Source organism: Nerophis lumbriciformis, linkage group LG18, assembly GCF_033978685.3.
Source record: "Nerophis lumbriciformis linkage group LG18, RoL_Nlum_v2.1, whole genome shotgun sequence".
Classification (NCBI taxonomy): domain Eukaryota; kingdom Metazoa; phylum Chordata; class Actinopteri; order Syngnathiformes; family Syngnathidae; genus Nerophis; species Nerophis lumbriciformis.
The window spans coordinates 6185447-6207416 of NC_084565.2; the positions used below are offsets into that span (position 1 = coordinate 6185447).

General features: G+C 35.7%; 1 protein-coding gene across 1 annotated transcript in view; it reads right to left on the reverse strand.

Annotated features, from left to right (window-relative positions):
• The window catches only part of tmem45a (transmembrane protein 45a), a 37702-nt gene extending 20765 nt beyond the window's left edge, over positions 1-16937 (reverse strand). Inside the window, exon 1 of the mRNA XM_061978535.2 lies at positions 16772-16937. The gene's annotated coding sequence lies outside the window, so the exon portion shown is untranslated. The remainder of the gene's footprint in view (positions 1-16771) is intronic.
• Between the last annotated feature and the right edge of the window lie 5033 nt (positions 16938-21970).

The following is a 21970-nucleotide window of genomic DNA, read 5'->3' on the forward strand; positions in this document are numbered from 1 at the left end:
ACAGGAGAACAACTTCATTAGAGAGGATTCACACATGCATGACATTTAATTATCATATTTCAAGTATTATATTCTTTTTTTACAAGAGCATGAAACATAAAACCCATTAAAAATAAATAAAAACATTATATCTATTGATACAGTGTTTCACTGTAAAATATACAATATTTTACTGTAGAAAACAATATTTTACTGTACAATAAAAACAATGTTTTTACTGTAAAATATACAGTACTTTTACTGTAAAATATAGTGTTCAACAGTAAAATAAACAGTGTTTTTACTGTAAAATATACATATTGTACTGTAAATATATACATATTTTACTGTAAAGTATACATATTTTACTGTAAAATATAGTGTTCCTACTGTAAAATATACAGTGTTTTACGGTACAATAGTGTTTGACTGTAAAATATAGTGTTTGACTGTAAAATAAAGTGTGTTTACTGTAAAATAAAGTGTGTTTACTGTAAAATAGTGTTTGACTGTAAAATATAGTGTTTTGCTGTAAAATAAACAGTGTTTCACTGTAAAATATACAGTATTTTACTGTAAAAAACAATATTTTTACTGTACAATAAAAACAATGTTTTTACTGTACAATAAAAACAATGTTTTTACTGTAAAATATACAGTATTTTTACAGTAAAATATACAGTGTTTTTACTGTAAAATATAGTGTTCAACAGTAAAATAAACAGTGTTTTTACTGTAAAATATACATATTGTACTGTAAAATATACATATTTTACTGTAACGTATTCATATTTTACTGTAAAATATAGTGTTCCTACTGTAAAATATACAGTGTTTTACGGTACAATAGTGTTTGACTGTAAAATATAGTGTTTGACTGTAAAATAAAGTGTGTTTACTGTAAAATAGTGTTTGACTGTAAAATATAGTGTTTGGCTGTAAAATAAACAGTGTTTGACTGTAAAATATACAGTATTTTACTGTAAAAAACAAAATTTTTACTGTACAATAAAAACAATGTTTTTACTGTAAAATATACAGTATTTTTACTGTAAAATATACAGTGTTTTTACTGTAAAATATACAGTATTTTTACTGTAAAATATACAGTGTTTTTACTGTAAAATATAGTGTTCAGCAGTAAAATAAACAGTGTTTTTACTGTAAAATATACATATTTTACTGTAAAATATAGTGTTCCTACTGTAAAATATACAGTGTTTTACGGTACAATAGTGTTTGACTGTAAAATATAGTGTTTGACTGTAAAATAAAGTGTGTTTACTGTAAAATAAAGTGTGTTTACTGTAAAATAGTGTTTGACTGTAAAATATAGTGTTTTGCTGTAAAATAAACAGTGTTTCACTGTAAAATATACAGTATTTTACTGTAAAAAACAATATTTTTACTGTACAATAAAAACAATGTTTTTACTGTACAATAAAAACAATGTTTTTACTGCAAAATATACAGTATTTTTACAGTAAAATATACAGTGTTTTTACTGTAAAATATAGTGTTCAACAGTAAAATAAACAGTGTTTTTACTGTAAAATATACATATTGTACTGTAAAATATACATATTTTACTGTAACGTATACATATTTTACTGTAACGTATACATATTTTACTGTAAAATATAGTGTTCCTACTGTAAAATATACAGTGTTTTACGGTACAATAGTGTTTGACTGTAAAATATAGTGTTTGACTGTAAAATAAAGTGTGTTTACTGTAAAATAGTGTTTGACTGTAAAATATAGTGTTTTGCTGTAAAATAAACAATGTTTGACTGTAAAATATACAGTATTTTACTGTAAAAAACAACATTTTTACTGTACAATAAAAACAATGTTTTTACTGTAAAATATACAGTATTTTTACTGTAAAATATACAGTGTTTTACTGTAAAATATAGTGTTCAGCAGTAAAATAAACAGTGTTTTTACTGTAAAATATACATATTGTACTGTAAAATATACATATTTTACTGTAAAGTATACATATTTTACTGTAAAATATAGTGTTCCTACTGTAAAATATACAGTGTTTACGGTACAATAGTGTTTGACTGTAAAATATAGTGTTTGACTGTAAAATAAAGTGTGTTTACTGTAAAATAAAGTGTGTTTACTGTAAAATAGTGTTTGACTGTAAAATATAGTGTTTTGCTGTAAAATAAACAGTGTTTCACTGTAAAATATACAGTATTTTACTGTAAAAAACAATATTTTTACTGTACAATAAAAACAATGTTTTTACTGTAAAATATACAGTATTTCTACTGTAAAATATACAGTATTTTCACTGTAAAATATACAGTGTTTTTACTGTAAAATATAGTGTTCAGCAGTAAAATAAACAGTGTTTTTACTGTAAAATATACATATTGTACTGTAAAATATACATATTTTACTGTAAAATATACATATTTTACTGTAAAGTATACATATTTTACTGTAAAATATAGTGTTCCTACTGTAAAATATACAGTGTTTTACGGTACAATAGTGTTTGACTGTAAGATAAACGGTTTTAATTTGTATAATATAGTGTTTTTACTGTAAAATATGGTGTTTTTACTGTAAAATATAGTGTTTGACTGTACAATATACAGTTGTGTTACTGTAAAATGTAGTGTTTTACTGTAAAATAAACAGTTTTAAATTGTATAATATAGTGTTTTACTGTAAAATATAGTGTTTTGCTGTAAAATAGTGTTTTACTGTAAAATATAGTTTTTAACTGTAAAATATAGTGTTTTTTCTGTAAAATAGTGTTTTAAATGTAAAATATAGTGTTTGACTGTACAATATACAGTATTGTTACTGTAAAATATACAGTATTGTTATTGTAAAATAGTGTTTTACTGTAAAATATAGTGTTTAACAGTAAAATTGTTAGGTTTGTTGAAAATGTTAAAGTTGTTTTTTAAATGAATATATTACTTATTTATTGCATGTTTACATGATTAAATACTGTTAGCATGTCTACATAATAAAGTACATGATTAAAAATGTGGACACACCTGGCTTACTCTCTCGCGTGTCTATAAATAGCATCATTTGTCTATGAAATGGTTGTAAGTACACCTCTGCAGATGGAAACGGTGATTTCATGCAACAATACGCTGTAAAGGTCGCTCATTTGTGGCGTGGGAGAGGAGGACCCTCACACCCCTCACAAGTAGACGCTGCCTCCTCTTCAGCGTGAGCGCAAACAGTCGCGTCGCCACGGCAACCATGCAATCAAGCCCCTCCCACTGAGGCAGAACATAAAAAGGTTTCCTCACCTTGTTGTTTCATCCCAAATTCATGGGAATCACAATCACTAAACATGACAATAAAACAAGGGATGTCCAGTATATATATACACTATTTATATGTACGCTATAAGTATATATATACACTATTTATATGTACACTATAAGTATATATGTACATTATTTATATGTACACTATAAGTATATATGTACACTATTTATATGTACACTATAAGTATATATATACACTATTTATATGTACACTATAAGCATATATGTACATTATTTATATGTACACTATAAGTATATATGTACAGTATTTATACATACAGTATAAGTATATATGTACAGTATTTATACATACAGTATAAGTATATATGTACACTATTTATACATAGACTATAAGTATATATGTACACTATAAGTATATATGTACAGTATTTATATGTACACTATAAGTATATATGTACACTATTTATATGTACACTATAAGCATATATGTACTTATAGTATACAGTATATACAGTAAAAACACTATATTTTACTATAAGCATATATGTACTTATAGTGTACATATATAGTTATAGTGTACATATAAATAGTGTACATATATACTTATAGTGTACATATAAATAATGTGCATATATACTTATAGTGTACATATAAATAGTGTACATATATACTTATAGTGTACATATAAATAGTGTACATATATACTTATAGTGTACATATATACTTATAGTGTATGTATAAATAGTGTACATATATACTTATACTGTATATATAAATACTGTGCATATATACTTACACTGTACATACATACATACATACATACATACAAACATACATACATACATACTTATACTGTACATATAAATACTACTACTTAGTATATATGTACACTATTTGTATGTACACTATAAGTATATATGTACACTATAAGTATATATGTACACTATTTATATGTACACTATAAGTATATATGTACAGTATTTATATGTACACTATAAGTATATATGTACCCTATTTATATGTACACTATAAGTATATATGTACACTATAAGTATATATGTACACTATTTATATGTACACTATAAGCATATATGTACACTATAAGTATATATGTACACTATTTATATGTACACTATAAGTATATATGTACACTATTTATATGTACACTATAAGCATATATATATACACTATTTATATGTACACTATAAGCATATATGTACATTATTTATATGTACAGTATAAGTATATATGTACAGTATTTATACATACAGTATGAGTATATATGTACAGTATTTATACATACACTATAAGTATATATGTACACTATAAGTATATATGTACACTATAAGCAGAGGTGGGTAGAGTAGCCAGAAATTGTACTCAAGTAAGAGTACTGTTACTTTAGAGATTTATTACTCAAGTAAAAGTAAGGAGTAGTCACCCAAATATTTACTTGAGTAAAAGTAAAAAGTATGTTGTGAAAAAACTACTCAAGTACTGAGTAACTGATGAGTAACATACACACACATATCATATATATATATATACACACACATATATATATATATATATATATACAGTATATAATTTATATCTATTTATTTTGCCGTTTTTGTTTACATGTTAAAGGTGTTTTAATGAATATACATGCATGTTTAACACATATAGATTCCTTTCTTTCATGAAAACAAGAATATAAGTTGGTGTATTACCTGATTCTGATGACTTGCATTGATTGTAAACAGACAGTAGTGCTGATAGCGTCCACGTTTTCAAATGGAGGAGAAAAAAAGTTCATCCTTTCTGTCTAATACCACATGAAAGTGGTTGTTTTTTGGCATCTTATTTGTCCAGCTTCCATATTCGTTTTTATACACTTTACAAGAAATACATTGGCGGCAAACCCCGTAGCTTGCTAGCTTGTTTGCGCTGGCTTTCGGAGACTCTTGTTTTGAAAGCGCAGGCGCGATGGAGCGGCACTTTTATTGTGAAGACAGGAACTGTGCAGTCAGTCTTTAGGCTTTTGACAGGGTGTACGGTTGAAATAAAAAAAGTATATTTTTTCCTTCACACTTTTGATTGATTGATTGGAACTTTTATTATTAGATTGCACAGTACCGTACATATTCCGTACAATTGACCACTAAATGGTAACACCCCAATAAGTTTTTCAACTTGTTTAAGTCGGGTCATGTGACCGCCTGTCTCTGTTTGATTGGTCCAACGTCACCAGTGACTGCATCTGATTGGTGGAACGAAATGAAACGTCACCAGTGACTGTATTTGTTGAAACGCAGGCACTATGAAGGTCTGTCTGACAGACCAAAACAAACAAAGCGTGCATTAACAGATCGATAAAAATGAGTAGCGAGTAGCGAGCTGAATGTAGATAAAAGTAGCGGAGTAAAAGTAGCGTTCCTTCTCTATAAATATACTTACCGTAAGTAAAAGTAAAAGTATGTTGCATTAAAACTACTCTTAGAAGTACAATTTATCCCAAAAGTTACTCAAGTAGATGTAACGGAGTAAATGTAGCGCGTTACTACCCACCTCTGACTATAAGTATATATGTACAGTATTTATACGTACACTATAAGTATATATGTACACTATTTATATGTACATTATAAGTATATATGTACACTATTTATATGTGCACTATAAGTATATATGTACACTATAAGTATATATGTACAGTATTTATATGTACACTATAAGTATATATGTACACTATAAGTATATATGTACAGTATTTATACGTACACTATAAGTATATATGTACACTATTTATACATACACTACAAGTGTATATGTACACTATAAGTATATATGTACACTATAAGTATATATGTACAGTATTTATACATACAGTATAAGTATATATATGTACAGTATTTATACATACAGTATAAGTATATATGTACACTATTTATACATACACTATAAGTGTATATGTACAGTATTTATACGTACACTATAAGTATATATGTACACTATTTATATGTACACTATAAGTATATATACACTATAAGTACATATGTACAGTATTTATACATACAGTATAAGTATACATGTACACTATGTATACATACACTATAAGTATATATGTACACTATTTATACATACTGTATAAGTATATATGTACAGTATTTATACATACAGTATAAGTATATATGTACACTATTTATACATACACTATAAGTATATATGTAAACTATAAGTATATATGTACAGTATTTATATGCACACTATAAGTATATATGTACAGTATTTATAAATACAGTATAAGTACATATGTACAGTGTAAGTATACTGTATATGTGCAGTATTTATATGTACAGTATAAGTATGTATGTATGTATGTATGTATGTATGTATGTATGTACAGTGTAAGTATATATGCACAGTATTTATACATACAGTATACGTATATATGTACACTATTTATACATACACTATAAATGTATATGTACACTACAAGTATATATGTACAGTATTTATACATACAGTATAAGTATATACAGCATGTACAGTGTAAGTATACTGTATATGTACAGTATTTATGTATGTATGTATGTATGTATGTATGTATGTATGTACAGTGTAAGTATATATGCACAGTATTTATACATACAGTATAAGTATATAGGTACAGGAGATATACAGTATAAGTATAAGTATATATGTACAATATAAGTAGCATATATACAGTATGTACAGTATAAGTATATATGTACAATATAAGTATATATGTACAGTATAAGTATATATGTACAATATAAGTATATATGTACGGTATAAGTATATATGTACAGTAGATATATGTGCAGTATAAGTATATATGTACAGTAGATATATGGGCAGTATAAGTATATACTGTATGTACAGTAGATATATGTGCAGTATAAGTATATATGTACAGTAGATATATGGGCAGTATAAGTATATATGTACAGTATATATATGTGCAGTAGATATATGCACAGTATAAGTATATATGTATAATATAAGTATATATGTACAGTATAGGTATATTTTCACAGTAGATAAATGTACAGTATAAGTATATATGTACAGTATAAGTATATATGTATAGTATATATGTACATTATCTATTTAAATGATGAAATAAGTATGATATGCTGTACAATTAGGATGATTCTCTGTATATATATATTCATAAGAGTGTATTTTTTTTGTAATTATTAAAAAAAAATTCGGTACTTATTTTATATTCTTTCTTTTTTATATGACATTCACTATCATTATGGTATATTTCTTTTTTTTTTTAAAGTAATATTAAAGGAAAAAATATTGTATAATTTTGTAAAATCATTGCATTTATATGACATTCACTGTAATTATTGTCTATTTCTTTAAAAAAGGTAATATTAAAGGACACAATATTGTATCATTTTGTGAAATCATTGCATAGTTCTTTTTTTAAATGACATTCACTGTAATTATTGTTGGTTGTTTTTTTAATAAGAACAAATAACAAAATACTGTATCATTTTGTAATGAAATCATAAAATAGGGCAAGTCGCAGGCAGCCCAGAAAGTCCTCTAAAGAAACATCCAAAAAACACCAACAGTACTCCATTTACATGTCGTGACCTGAATATTAACCAAATATTAGTGGTGTTGTTATTATACGCGCTAATGCCGAGGAACTACTTTTAGAGAGCTAACAAGTTTAAGCTGCTTAATTGACATACCGAGCTGCTGCATCACTTCTGAGTTGGTGAAAGTTAATTCTGGTTTATAAATCATGCCTCTCACCAGGAGAGTGGAAGGTTGTGGACATAAACCCACAAATTGGTCAACTTTGACATCCAATTTAGACCCGGAGATGGCGAGAAAGACATGAAAACGCATCTTTCTTTTTTAACCCTTTGTGAGGATTATGATCAATTCTTTACGTAAACGGGTAGACATAAACATCCCATCAGTCCCCGGTGAGAGCAGACAATGTACAGTAAGTGATTGTTTTACAACATAGGATCTGTTTCGCACACAGCTTCTAAAACTTGCAGACCATCCTCCTTATATTCCAAAAATAGAAGTTTCCGGATCACCATTTGTCCCAAAGTAGTCTTTGTTTTCTCCCGTCAAGTCTGCCATGATTAGTAGTCTTGGTGTTGTTGAAGGGAAATGAGCAAAATGTATTAATATTACATGTTATTACGAATGTGACGGATACTACAAAACCAGAGCAGTTGTCACGTTGTGTAAATGGTAAATAAAAACAGAATGCAACGAATGAATGAGAAACTTTGTTATTTTTTGCAAAATATTTGGAATTTGATGCCTGCGACATGTTTCAAAAAAAGCTCGCACAAGTGGCAAAAAATGTCACATGGAGGGACGTAGCTAGCTGCGGGGTTGTTCTTCCAACGCAAAAGAGACGGCTCCGGACGACAGCGTGGAGGTAGGCTTGGATTTATTGACATAAATTACTCACTACCACAAAACACAAACTAACAGCATAACTAAACAAAACATGATCCGGACCACGGATCATGACAGATACCACATGTCTATATAACAAAAAAAAACAAAAAAAACAAGCAGGGTCAAAAGTCACGGGAGGGCGGAGGGAGGACTTGGCGGTGGGTCACCAGGCCAAGTGTCCCCGAATCCACCGAGGCAAAGTCAAGTGGCGGCGGCGAGTGGAACGCTGCTGCAGCAGGCGAGGCGGGCGCCCAGGGAATGGCCACATTCGTGGCCGACTGGAAGGTGGGCGCACTTGGCGAGGCGGACGACCAGGGAGCGGCCACATCCGTGGTCGACGGGGAGGTGGGCGCGTCGGCGCCGTCATGGCAGGCTTGGACGCAGCAGCAGACGTGGCAGGCGTGGACGCAGCAGCAGACGTGGCAAGCGTGGACGCAGCAGCAGACGGGTCAGGCGTGGACGCAGCAGCAGACGGGTCTTGGCTTGGAGGGTCTTGGCTTGGGTCTTGGCGTAGTGCAGGTACCGGCGGCGAAACTTGTCGTGGTGCAGGTACCGGCGGCGGAGCTTGTCGTGGTGCAGGTACAGGCGGCGAAGCTTGTCGTGGTGCAGGGACAGGTGCTAGCCGAGGAGCAGGGACAGGTGCTAGCCGAGGAGCAGGGACAGGTGCTAGCCGTGGAGCAGGGACAGGTGCTAGCCGTGGAGCAGGGACAGGTGCTAGCCGTGGAGCAGGGACAGGTGCTAGCCGAGGAACAGGGACAGGTGCGAGCCGAGGAGCAGGGACAGGTGCTAGCCGAGGAGCAGGGACAGGTGCTAGCCGAGGAGCAGGGACAGGTGCTAGCCGAGGAACAGGGACAGGTGCGAGCCGAGGAACAGGGACAGGTGTTAGCCGAGGAACAGGAACTGGAGATGGTGGCGTCTGCAAGCCCACCGGAGATGATGGTGGCCTCTGCAAGCCCACTGGAGATGATGGTGGCGTCTGCAAGCCCACCGGAGATGATGGTGGCGGCTGCAGGCCCACCCGGGTTGAGGTTAGCCATGAGCATGGCGGAGGCGGTCTAGCTGGGGGTTGCGGCTTGACATGCCGACGGACTGGTGGTGGAGGACGGGCTGGAGGTTGCTGCCTGGTTGGGTGCATCTGAGTCCCCCCACCAGCACAGCTCCCGGCCCCGGCCCCCCCCCCCCCCCCTCAAGGGGCGGGTACCAGACGCGCTCCCCGCAGTCTGGAACCGTCTTTCGGGGCGGGCGGAGGGAGGTCAGGAGGGGGGCAGAATCCTCCCCACTAAATTGTCCAAAATGTCTATTCCCTACCCCCACTTTAGACTGGGTGTGAAAAAATCTAAATTTAGAGTAAATTTTCTCAAAAGGATTTTTTTTTTTAAACAAAGTCCATAGTGGGCGGCTGACAGAGGGCGTAAATAGAATTAAAAAAAAACATGATTCGTGACAGGTGTGTGTGAGTCCAAACGTGGAACAGGTGAAACTAATGGGTAACCATGGAAACAAAACAAACTCAAACAAGGAAGTGAAACCAGGAACTAAGGAAGTCCAAAACTAACAGCATAACTACACAAAACATGATCCGGACCACGGATCATGACAAAAAAGACTGAGAAAGTTGAGGAATGCAGGTGAACAGGCTAATTGGGAACAGGTGGGTGCCATGACTGGGTATAAAAACAGCTTCCATGAAATGCTCAGTCATTCACAAACAAGGACGGGGCGGGGGTCACCACTTTGTCAACAAATGCGTGAGCAAATTGTTGAAGAACAACATTTCTCAACCAGCTACTGCAAGGAATTTAGGGATTTCACCATCTACGCTCCGTAATATCATCAAAAGGTTCAGAGAATCTGGAGAAATCACTGCACGTAAGCGATGATTTTGCGGACCTTTGATCCCTCTGGTGGTACTGCATCAAAAAGCGACATTAGTATGTAAAGGATATCACCACATGGGCTCAGGAACACTTCAGAAACCCACTGTCAGTAACTACAGTTGGTCACCACATCTGTAAGTTCAAGTTAAAACTCTACTATGCAAAGCCAAAAAAATATTTATCAACAACACCCAGAGACGCCGCCGGCGAACACGTCTAAAATGGACTGGTGCAAAGTGGAATAGCGTTCTGTGGTCTGGCGAGTCCACATTTCAAATTGGTTTTTTTTGGAAATTACGGACGTCGTGTCCTTTGGAACAAAGAGGAAAAGAACCATCCGGCACAAAGTGTGAAAAGCCAGCATGTGTGATGGTATGGGGGTGTATTAGTGCCCAAGACATGGGTAACTTACACATCTGAAATTAATGCTGAAAGGTACATACAGGTTTTGGAGCAACATATGTTGCCGTCCAAGCAACGTTATCATGGACGCCCCTGCTTATTTCAGCAAGACGATGCCAAGCCACGTTGTTACAACAGCGTGGCTTCGTAGTAAAAGAGTGTGGGTACTAGACTGACCTGCCTGTAGTCCAGACCTGTCTCCCATTGAAAATGTGTGGCTCATTATGAAGCCTAAAATACCACAACGGACTGTTGAACAACTTAAGCTGTACATCAAGCGTTCACTGAGTGTTGTTAAAAGGAAAGGCCATGTAACACAGTGGTAAAAATGCCCCTGTCACAACTTTTTTGCAATGTGTCGCGGCCATTGAATTCTAAGTTAATGATTTGCAAAAAAAATAAATACGTTTCTCAGTTTGAACATTAAATATCTTGTCTTTGCAGTCTATTCATTATACAAACCCCGTTTCCAAAAAACAAAACAAAAAAAAACAAAAAAACAAAAAAAACAATCCAAGATGGTGGCGCGCACAGACGCAGCGGCTTACGGCTCTCCATTTCAGTGCTCTTTCTTCCTTCTTTTCTTCATGTTTTTTTTCCTTTTGTGCACCACCTGTACTGCAAACACCCGGTACACCCGCCAGTCACTCTTGGATATCGGTAACTCGCACCAGATATCTGTTTCGAGCGACTTTCACCACGAGCACAACATCCCAGATGACATAGCGAGAGCACAGGGCTCTCCGTGGTTTGTTGTCGGGTCTGGGAGACGGCGCAGACGGAGGAGGGAGAGGAAGCAGAAGCGTGGCCGCAGGTCCGGCGTCTTGCTCAGGCTTAGGAAACAACCCCACAAGCCACCTCTACCGAGCCTGTTCCTCTCTAATGCCAGATCCCTTGTACAGAAGATGGACGACCTGGAGTTACAACTTGCTGGAAACCGCTATGTTCGGGACTGTTGTGCTATGATTATCACCGAAACCTGGCTTCACCCGGAAATACCCGATGCTAGCATGCAGCTAGCCGGACGCACTCTGCTCCGCCGGGACAGAACTAAGGACTCCGGTAATAGCAGAGGAGGGGGGCTCTGTATCTACGTGCATGAGAACTGGTGCAACAACGGGACAACCACTGAACAGCACTGTTGCCCGGACGTGGAGTACAGATATGTTAGATGTCGGCCTTTTTTTCTCCCGAGAGAGCTGTCTGTTGTTATCATCACGGCTGTGTATATTCCACCGGACGCCAAAGTAAACACAGCGCTCTCTCTTCTGCTGAACACCGTCAACGAACAGCAGCGTGCCCACCCCGACGGTGTTCATATCATAGCAGGGGATTTTAATAAGGCCAATCTGAAGACTGTACTCCCTAAGTTCTACCAGCACGTGAAGTGTTCTACAAGGGGCAAGAACACCCTGGACCACGTGTATACCAACATAAAGCACGCGTACAGAGCTACACCCCTCCCCCAGCTTGGACAGTCAGACCATCTTTCCCTCCTGCTCTCTCCTACCTACACCCCCATCAGACGCCAGGCCAGGCCTATCACAGAGACTGTTATGACCTGGCCTGACGATGCACTCCCCAAACTTCAGGACTGCTTCCAACACACAGACTGGGACCTCTTCCAACAACAGGAGCTGGAGACAGCCACAGGAACGGTGCTGGACTACATAAAGTTCTGCATCGGGAATGTGACTGTGGAAAAAACCATCCGGGTTTACCCCAACAAGAAACCCTGGATGACCAGCCAGGTCCGCACACTCCTCAGGGCCCGCGACGCAGCCTTCAGGTCAGGGGACAGGGCACTGTACAGTGTTGCTAGAGCCGACCTGAAGAGAGGGATTAAAAAAGCAAAGGCGGACCACAGGAGGTGCATAGAGTCCCATCTGTCCAGCAAAAACTCACGGGAGGTGTGGCGGGGCATTCATGACATCACGAACTTCAGAGGCTGCAATATGACAACTGCGGATCAGAGTGCGACACTGGCAGAGGAGCTCAACTGTTTCTTTGCCCGTTTCGAAACCCCCCAGCGACACTCATCTGCTCCAGCCCTGCCCCCGCCCCCACCGGGCTCCTGCGCCACTCCACTCACTGTACAGGAGCACAGTGTCAGACGAGTGCTCCTGGCTGTGAACCCCAGGAAGGCTACCGGACCAGACGGAGTACCTGGAAAGGTGCTCAGGACGTGCGCCCACCAGCTCGCTCCCCCCCTCACCAGGATCTTCAACCTCTCCCTGGCTCAGGCAGTCATCCCATCCTGCCTGAAGTCATCTACAATAATCCCGGTGCCGAAGAAGTCTCCCATCACCAGCCTGAATGATTACCGACCAGTGGCCCTCACTCCGGTAATCATGAAGTGCTTCGAGCGACTTGTTCTCCAGCACATCAAGGACCATATCCCTCCAGACTTCGACCCCCACCAGTTCGCATACCGGGCGAACAGGTCCACAGAGGACGCCATCGCTGTTGCTCTCCACTCTGCTCTGAACCACCTGGAGCAGCAGCAGAGCTACGTCCGGATGCTCTCTGTGGACTATAGCTCTGCCTTCAATACAATAATCCCGGACAGACTCTGCAATAAACTGGACACTCTTGGCCTCCCCCCTCTCACAAACGCCTGGATAAGGGACTTCCTAACGGACCGACCCCAGAATGTGAGACTTGGCCCGCACCTCTCATCCTCCCGCACGCTGAGCATCGGCTCCCCACAGGGCTGTGTGCTGAGCCCCCTCCTCTACTGCCTTTACACCCATGACTGCAGTCCGGCCCACAGTGACAACCTTACCGTCAAGTTCGCCGACGATACCACAGTGGTCGGGCTCATCTCCAGGGGTGACGAGGCTGCCTACAGAGAGGAGGTCCTGAAGCTGACGGCCTGGTCTTCGGAGAACAACCTCGCTCTCAACACCAGCAAGACCAGAGAGATCATCGTCGACTTCAGGAGGAGCAGCACCGACCCTGCCCCCCTCTACATCAACGGCGAGCGTGTAGAGAGGGTCCACACCTTCAGGTACCTTGGAGTCCACATCTCTAATGACTTCTCCTGGACAGTCAACACCACATCAATCATCAAGAAGGCTCAGCAGCGGCTACACTTCCTTAGAGTCCTCGGGAAGTACAACCTGAAGCCTGACCTGCTGCTGACCTTCTACCGCTCGTCCATCGAGAGCCTGCTGACCTACTGTATTACGGTATGGTACGGCAGCTGCACTGCAGCAGACAGGGAGAGGCTGCAAAGAGTGGTCAAGACGGCTCAGAAGATCATCGGCCGCCCTCTCCCCTCTCTGACGGACATCTACACCTCCCGCTGCCTCAACAGAGCCAGTGCCATCATCAAGGACAGCACCCACCCTGGCTCTGACCTGTTCCACCTGCTGCCCTCTGGGAAGCGCTACAGGTGCATTAAAACCAAAACAAACAGGCTAAAGAACAGCTTCTTCCCCAGGGCCATAACCATCCTGAACGGACTGCCCCATTGTCCCTCATAACTGCCTTCTCTTCGGTGCAATAACCCATTCCACCAACCACCCTGTTTTTTTTTTGTTTGTTTTTTTTTTTTTCATGTATATATTCATTTCACACCATATTCATTGCACTTCTACATTTTTTATATTTTTATATATTTGCACATTGTTTTACTAGCATGCACACATCGCACTGTATGGAATGGCCTCAATCTCGTTACCTTGCGTGATGACAATAAAGCTGATTCTGATTCTGATATGAGTTGGGAAAGTGTGTTAGATGTAAATATAAATGGAATACAATGATTTGCAAATCATTTTCAACCCATATTCAGTTGAATATGCTACAAAGACAACATATTTGATGTTCAAACTCATAAACTTTTTTTTGTTTTTGCAAATAATCATTAATTTTAGAATTTGATGCCAGCAACACGTGACAAAGAAGTTGGGAAAGGTGGCAATAAATACTGATAAAGTTGAGGAATGCTCATCAAACACTTATTTGGAACATCCCACAGGTGAACAGGCAGATTGGGAACAGGTGGGTGCCATGATTGGGTATAAAAACAGCTTCCCAAAAAATGCTCAGTCTTTCACAAGAAAGGATGGGGCGAGGGTCACCACTTTGTCAACAACTGCGTGAGCAAATAGTCAAACAGTTTAAGAACAACGTTTCTCAAAGTGCAATTGAAAGAAATTTAGGGATTTCAACATCTACGGTCCATAATATCATCAAAAGGTTCAGATAATCTGGAGAAATCACTCCACGTAAGCGGCATGGCCGGAAACCAACATTGAATGACCGTGACCTTCGATCCCTCAGACGGCACTGTATCAAAAACCGACATCAATCTCTAAAGGATATCACCACATGGGCTCAGGAACACTTCAGAAAACCACTGTCACTAAATACAGTTGGTCGCTACATCTGTAAGTGCAAGTTAAAGCTCTACTATGCAAAGCTAAAACCATTTATCAACAACACCCAGAAACGCCGCGGGCTTCTCTGGGCCCGAGATCATCTAAGATGGACTGATACAAAGTGTAAAAGTGTTCTGTGGTCTGACGAGTCCACATTTCAAATTGTTTTTGGAAATATTCGACATCGTGTCATCCGGACAAAAGGTGAAGCGAACCATCCAGACTGTTATCGACACAAAGTTGAAAAGCCAGCATGTGTGATGGTATGGGGGTGCATTAATGCCCAAGACATGGGTAACTTACACATCTGTGAAGGCACCATTAATGCTGAAAGGTACATACAGGTTTTGGAACAACATATGCTGCCATCTAAGCGCCGTCTTCTTCATGGACGCCCCTGCTTATTTCAGCAAGACAATGCCAAGCCACATTCAGCACATGTTACAACAGCGTGGCTTCGTGAAAAAAGAGTGCAGGTACTTTCCTGGCCCGCCTGCAGTCCAGACCTGTCTCCCATTGAAAATGTGTGGCGCATTATGAAGCGTAAAATACGACAGCGGAGACCCCCGGACTGTTGAACGACTGAAGCTCTACATAAAACAAGAATGGGAAAGAGTTCCACTTTCAAAGCTTCAACAATTAGTTTCCTCAGTTCCCAAACGTTTATTGAGTGTTGTTAAAAGGAAAGGCCATGTAACACAGTGGTGAACATGCCCTTTCCCAACTATTTTGGCACGTGTTGCAGCCATGAAATTCAAAGTTAATTATTATTTGAAAAAAAAAAAAAAGTTTATGAGTTTGAACATCAAATATGTTGTCTTTGTAGTGCATTCAACTTCATATGGGTTGAAAAGGATTTGCAAATCATTGTATTCCGTTTATATTTACATCTAACATAATTTCCCAACTCATATGGAAACGGGGTTTGTATAAACCTATATATATTATACAAAAACTTAACAGAGGTTTTGGATCAATAGTATAGAGCCACCCACATTGGCTCCATTGTCAGCTGACACTTGCTAACGTTTATTTACGATTTAGAATGCATTTAATACAGAAAAACATAAGTGTTCCTGTCTTACATAAGGATTGTAAACAATAGGCAAAAAAAAAAAAAAAAAACTAAAAAAAAAGTGCAGTTCCCCTTAAGAGGACCTGGCATCCTTTTTCTAGAAGTTGTTCACCAAGAGGAAAGTCCTAAAAGATGTTTGCAGTGTTAACGCAGAGAACGCTCGTAAAAATTATTTTTTGTCAAAATACTACTAAAAGTATGTGCCGCGTGTACTGGCACTTGAGTACAAAAATAAAGTTGTTTTTTTACTAGTAAACCGAAGTAAAAAAAAAAACAACACTTTAAATACGTCAAGAAAACATAAAGAAGGGGGTTACTTACCCAAGAAGCTTTTGTTTACGCCGATTTGAAAACACTTTAAAATGTCAAGACGGGAATTTAAAGCATGTTGATTGTCTCAGACTTGAATAAAGTTCTTGAAAAAGTGAGTAAAAAGTGCCTTCATCAAGTGAAGTAAACAGCGGCTCTCCTCCGACTCCTGCTCGCCTCCGATCTGCTTTCTTTTTTTCTCCTTTTTCTCCTCATCTTCTGCAGGGCTCAGCTAGAAGCCTTCCCATTGGCTGACCGCGGCCACTGACGTCATCGTCTCCCGCCTCTATTGGCCGAAGCCCACGTCAATCTCAGGTGTCCACGTGTGCACACTTTCACTCCTAAAGAAAGGAGGGGATGGGGGAGCCGAGTCGAACCGAGCGGAGCCGAGTGGTGTCGAGCCCAGCAGTACGTGAAGTAAACAGCAGCAGGAAGAACGAAGTGTTTGAGTTGAGTTGGAGGAGTTTGACTCACAAACCTTGCAGGGAAACATCGGATTGTGATGGCGGGTAAAAAAAAACCGAGTCGTTCCTGAAGGCAACATCTGTTTTAAAATGAATGACGGAAAACGTCTATAAATATCATAAAAATACACTAATGACGTAATTATGAGGTAAAAGTCATAATTATGAAATTTAAAAAGTCAAATTTTAAGATAAAAAAGTGGAAATTATTAGATACAAAGTCGAAATTATGAGATAAAAAGTGAAAAGGGTGAGCTACATTATCGAAATTATAAGATTAAAAAAAAGTGGAAATGATGAGATAAAAAGTCGAAATTATGAGATAAAAATCGGAAATTATGAGATAAGCAAGTCGAAATTATGAGATACCAGAGATTCATGAATCATTTTTATCTCATAATTTTGATGTTCTTATCTCAAAATGTTCACTTTCTTCTCTAATGATTTCGATTTTGTTTCTCATAAATTCCACTTATCTCATAATTTTCACGTCGTATCTCATAATTTCCACTTTTTTATGAGATACAAAATCGAAATTATGAAATAATAAGTAGAAATTATGAGATAGGAAGTGGAAATTATGAGATAAAAGTGGAATTTTAGAGATACACAATCGAAATTATGAGACAAAAAGTGGAAATTATGAGATAAAAAGTGAAAATTATGAGAAACAATGTCGAAGTTATGAGATAAAAAGTGGAAATTATGAGCAACAAAATCAAAATTATGAGATAAAAAGTGAAAATTATAAGATAAGAAGTGGAAATTATGAGATACAAAATCGAAATTATGAGACATGAAGTGGAAATTATGAGGGAAAAAATGGGAATTTATGAGCTACAAAGGGGAAATTATGAGATACAAGAGATTCATGAATCATTTTTATCTCATAATTTTGATGTTCTTATCTCAAAATGTTCACTTTCTTCTCTAATAATTTCAATTTAGCTTCTCATAAATTCCACTTTTTATCTCATAATTTTCACTTCGTATCTCATAATTTCCCCTTTGTAGCTCAAAAATTCCCATTTTTTCCCCTCATAATTTCCACTTCATATCTCATAATTTCGATTTTGTATCTCATAATTTCCACTTTTTATCTTGTAATTTTCACTTTTTATCTCATAATTTTGACTTTGTTGCTCATAATTTCCACTTTTTATCTCATAACTTTGACATTGTTTCTCATAATTTCCACTTTTTGCCTCATAATTTCGACTTTGTATCTCATAAATTCCACTTCCTATCTCATAATTTCTACTTTTTATCTCATAATTTCGATTTTGTGTCTCACAATTTTCCCTTTGTATCTCATGATTTCCACTCCTTATCTTATAATTTCCACTTTTTATGTCATCATTTCCACTTTTTGTCTCATAGTTTCGACTTTGTATCTCATAAATTCCACTTTTTATCTCATAATTTTCACTTCGTATCTCATAATTTCCCCTTTGTAGCTCATAAATTCCCATTTTTTCCCCTCATAATATCCACTTCATATCTCATAATTTCGATTTTGTATCTCATAATTTCCACTTCTTATCTTATAATTTTCACTTTTTATCTCATAATTTTGACTTTGTTGCTCATAATTTCCACTTTTTATCTCATAACTTTGACATTGTTTCTCATAATTTCCACTTTTTATCTCATAATTTCCACTTTTTGCCTCATAATTTCGACTTTGTATCTCATAAATTCCACTTTCTATCTCATAATTTCCACTTCCTATCTCATAATTTCTACTTTTTATCTCATAATTTCGATTATGTGTCTCACAATTTTCCCTTTGTATCTCATGATTTCCACTCTTTATCTTATAATTTCCACTTTTTATCATGACTTCGACATTGTTTCTCATAATTTCCACTTTTTATCTCATCATTTCCACTTTTTGTCTCACAGTTTCGACTTTGTATCTCATAAATTCCACATTTTATCTCATAATTTCCACTTTGTACCTCATAATTTCCACCTTTTATTTCATAATTTCCACTTTGTACCTCATAATTTCCCATTTTTATCTCATAATTTCCACTTTGTATTTTATAATTTCGACTTTGTATCTCATAATTTCCACTTTTTATCTCATTATTTCGACTATGTCACTCATAATTTCCACTTTGTATCTCATAATTTCTACTTTTTATCTCATAATTTTGACTATGTATCTCATAATTTCCCCTTTGTATCTCATAATTTCCCCTTTGTATCTCATAATTTCTACTTTTATCTCATAATTCCGACTAGGTATCTCATAATTTCCACTTTGTATGACATCATTTCAAATTTTCATCTCATAATTTCCACTTTGTATCTTATAATTTCCACTTTGTATCTCATAATTTCCACTTCTTATCTCATAATTTAGATTTTGTATCTTATAATTTCTACTTTTTATCTCATAATTTTCACTTTGTATTTCATAATTTCCACTTTGCATCTCATAATTTCCACTTTGTATCTCATAATTTCCACTTTGTATCTCATAACTTTGACATTGTTTCTCATAATTTCCACTTTTTATCTCATAATTTCCACTTTTTGCCTCATAATTTCGACTTTGTATCTCATAAATTCCACTTTCTATCTCATAATTTCCACTTCCTATCTCATAATTTCTACTTTTTATCTCATAATTTCGATTATGTGTCTCACAATTTTCCCTTTTTATCTCATGATTTCCACTCTTTATCTTATAATTTCCACTTTTTATCATGACTTCGACATTGTTTCTCATAATTTCCACTTTTTATCTCATCATTTCCACTTTTTGTCTCACAGTTTTGACTTTGTATCTCATAAATTCCACATTTTATCTCATAATTTCCACTTTGTATCTCATAATTTCCACCTTTTATCTCATAATTTCCACTTTGTACCTCATAATTTCCAATTTTTATCTCATAATTTCCACTTTGTATTTTATAATTTCGACTTTGTATCTCATAATTTCCACTTTTTATCTCATTATTTCGACTATGTCACTCATAATTTGCACTTTGTATCTCATAATTTCCACTTTTTATCTCATTATTTCAACTATGTCACTCATAATTTCCACTTTGTATCTCATAATTTCTACTTTTTATCTCATAATTTCGACTATGTATCTCATAATTTCCCCTTTGTATCTCATAAATTCCACTTTGTATCTCATAATTACCACCTTTTATCTCATAAGTTCCACTTTGTACCTCATAATTTCCAATTTTTATCTCATAATTTCCACTTTGTATTTTATAATTTCGACTTTGTATCTCATAATTTCGACTATGTATCTCATAATTTCCCCTTTGTATCTCATAATTTCCCCTTTGTATCTCATAATTTCTACTTTTATCTCATAATTCCGACTAGGTATCTCATAATTTCCACTTTGTATGACATCATTTCAAATTTTCATCTCATAATTTCCACTTTGTATCTTATAATTTCCACTTTGTATCTCATAATTTCCACTTCTTATCTCATAATTTAGATTTTGTATCTTATAATTTCTACTTTTTATCTCATAATTTTCACTTTGTATTTCATAATTTCCACTTTGCATCTCATAATTTCCACTTTGTATCTCATAATTTCCACTTTGTATCTCATAATTTCGACTTCTTATCTCATAATTTCGATTTTGTATCTTATAATTTCTACTTTTTATCTCATAATTTCCACTTTGTATCTCATAATTTCCACTTTGTATCTCATAATTTCCACTTCTTATCTCATAATTTAGATTTTGTATCTTATAATTTCTACTTTTTATCTCATAATTTTCACTTTGTATTTCATAATTTCCACTTTGCATCTCATAATTTCCACTTTGTATCTCATAATTTCCACTTTGTATCTCATAATTTCTACTTTTTATCTCATAATTTCCACTTTGTATCTCATAATTTCCACTTCTTATCTCATAATTTCGATTTTGTATTTTATAATTTCTTCTTTTTATCTCATAATTTCCACTTTGTATCTCATAATTTCCACTTTGTATCTCATAATTTCCCATTTTTATCTCTTAATTTCGACTTTGTATCTCATAATTTCCACTTTGTATCTCATAATTTCCACTTTGTATCTCATAATTTCCCATTTTTATCTCATAATTTCGACTTTGTATTTTATAATTTCTACTTTTTATCTCATAATTTTCGCTTTGTATTTCATAATTTTCACTTTGTATCTCATAATTTCCACTTCTTATCTCATAATTTCGATTTTGTATCTTATAATTTCTACTTTTTATCTCATAATTTCCACTATGTATCTCATAATTTCCACTTTCTATCTCATAATTTCCCATTTTTATCTCATAATTTCGACTTTGTATCTTGTAATTTCTACTTTTTATCTCATAATTTTCACTTTGTATCTCATAATTTCCACTTCTTATCTCATAATTTCGATTTTGTATCTTATAATTTCTACTTTTTATCTCATAATTTTCACTTTGTATCTCATCATTTCTACTTTTTTTTCTCATAATTTCCACTTTTCATCTCATGATTCCAACCTACTTATCTCATCATTTTGATTTATCTCATTAGTTTGAGACAAAAAAAAAAAAAGTTTGCCTTCACGTCATAATTTTGACTTATTCTCTCATAATTATGACTTTTATCTCATGAGTTAAAATATTTTTGTCATCTTTTTCAACTACAGAAAAAGGGTCAAAATATTAGGAACCGCCCTCAGTGTGATAAGTAATCAGAACAAATACAAATAATAACACATTTTATTTGTTAGG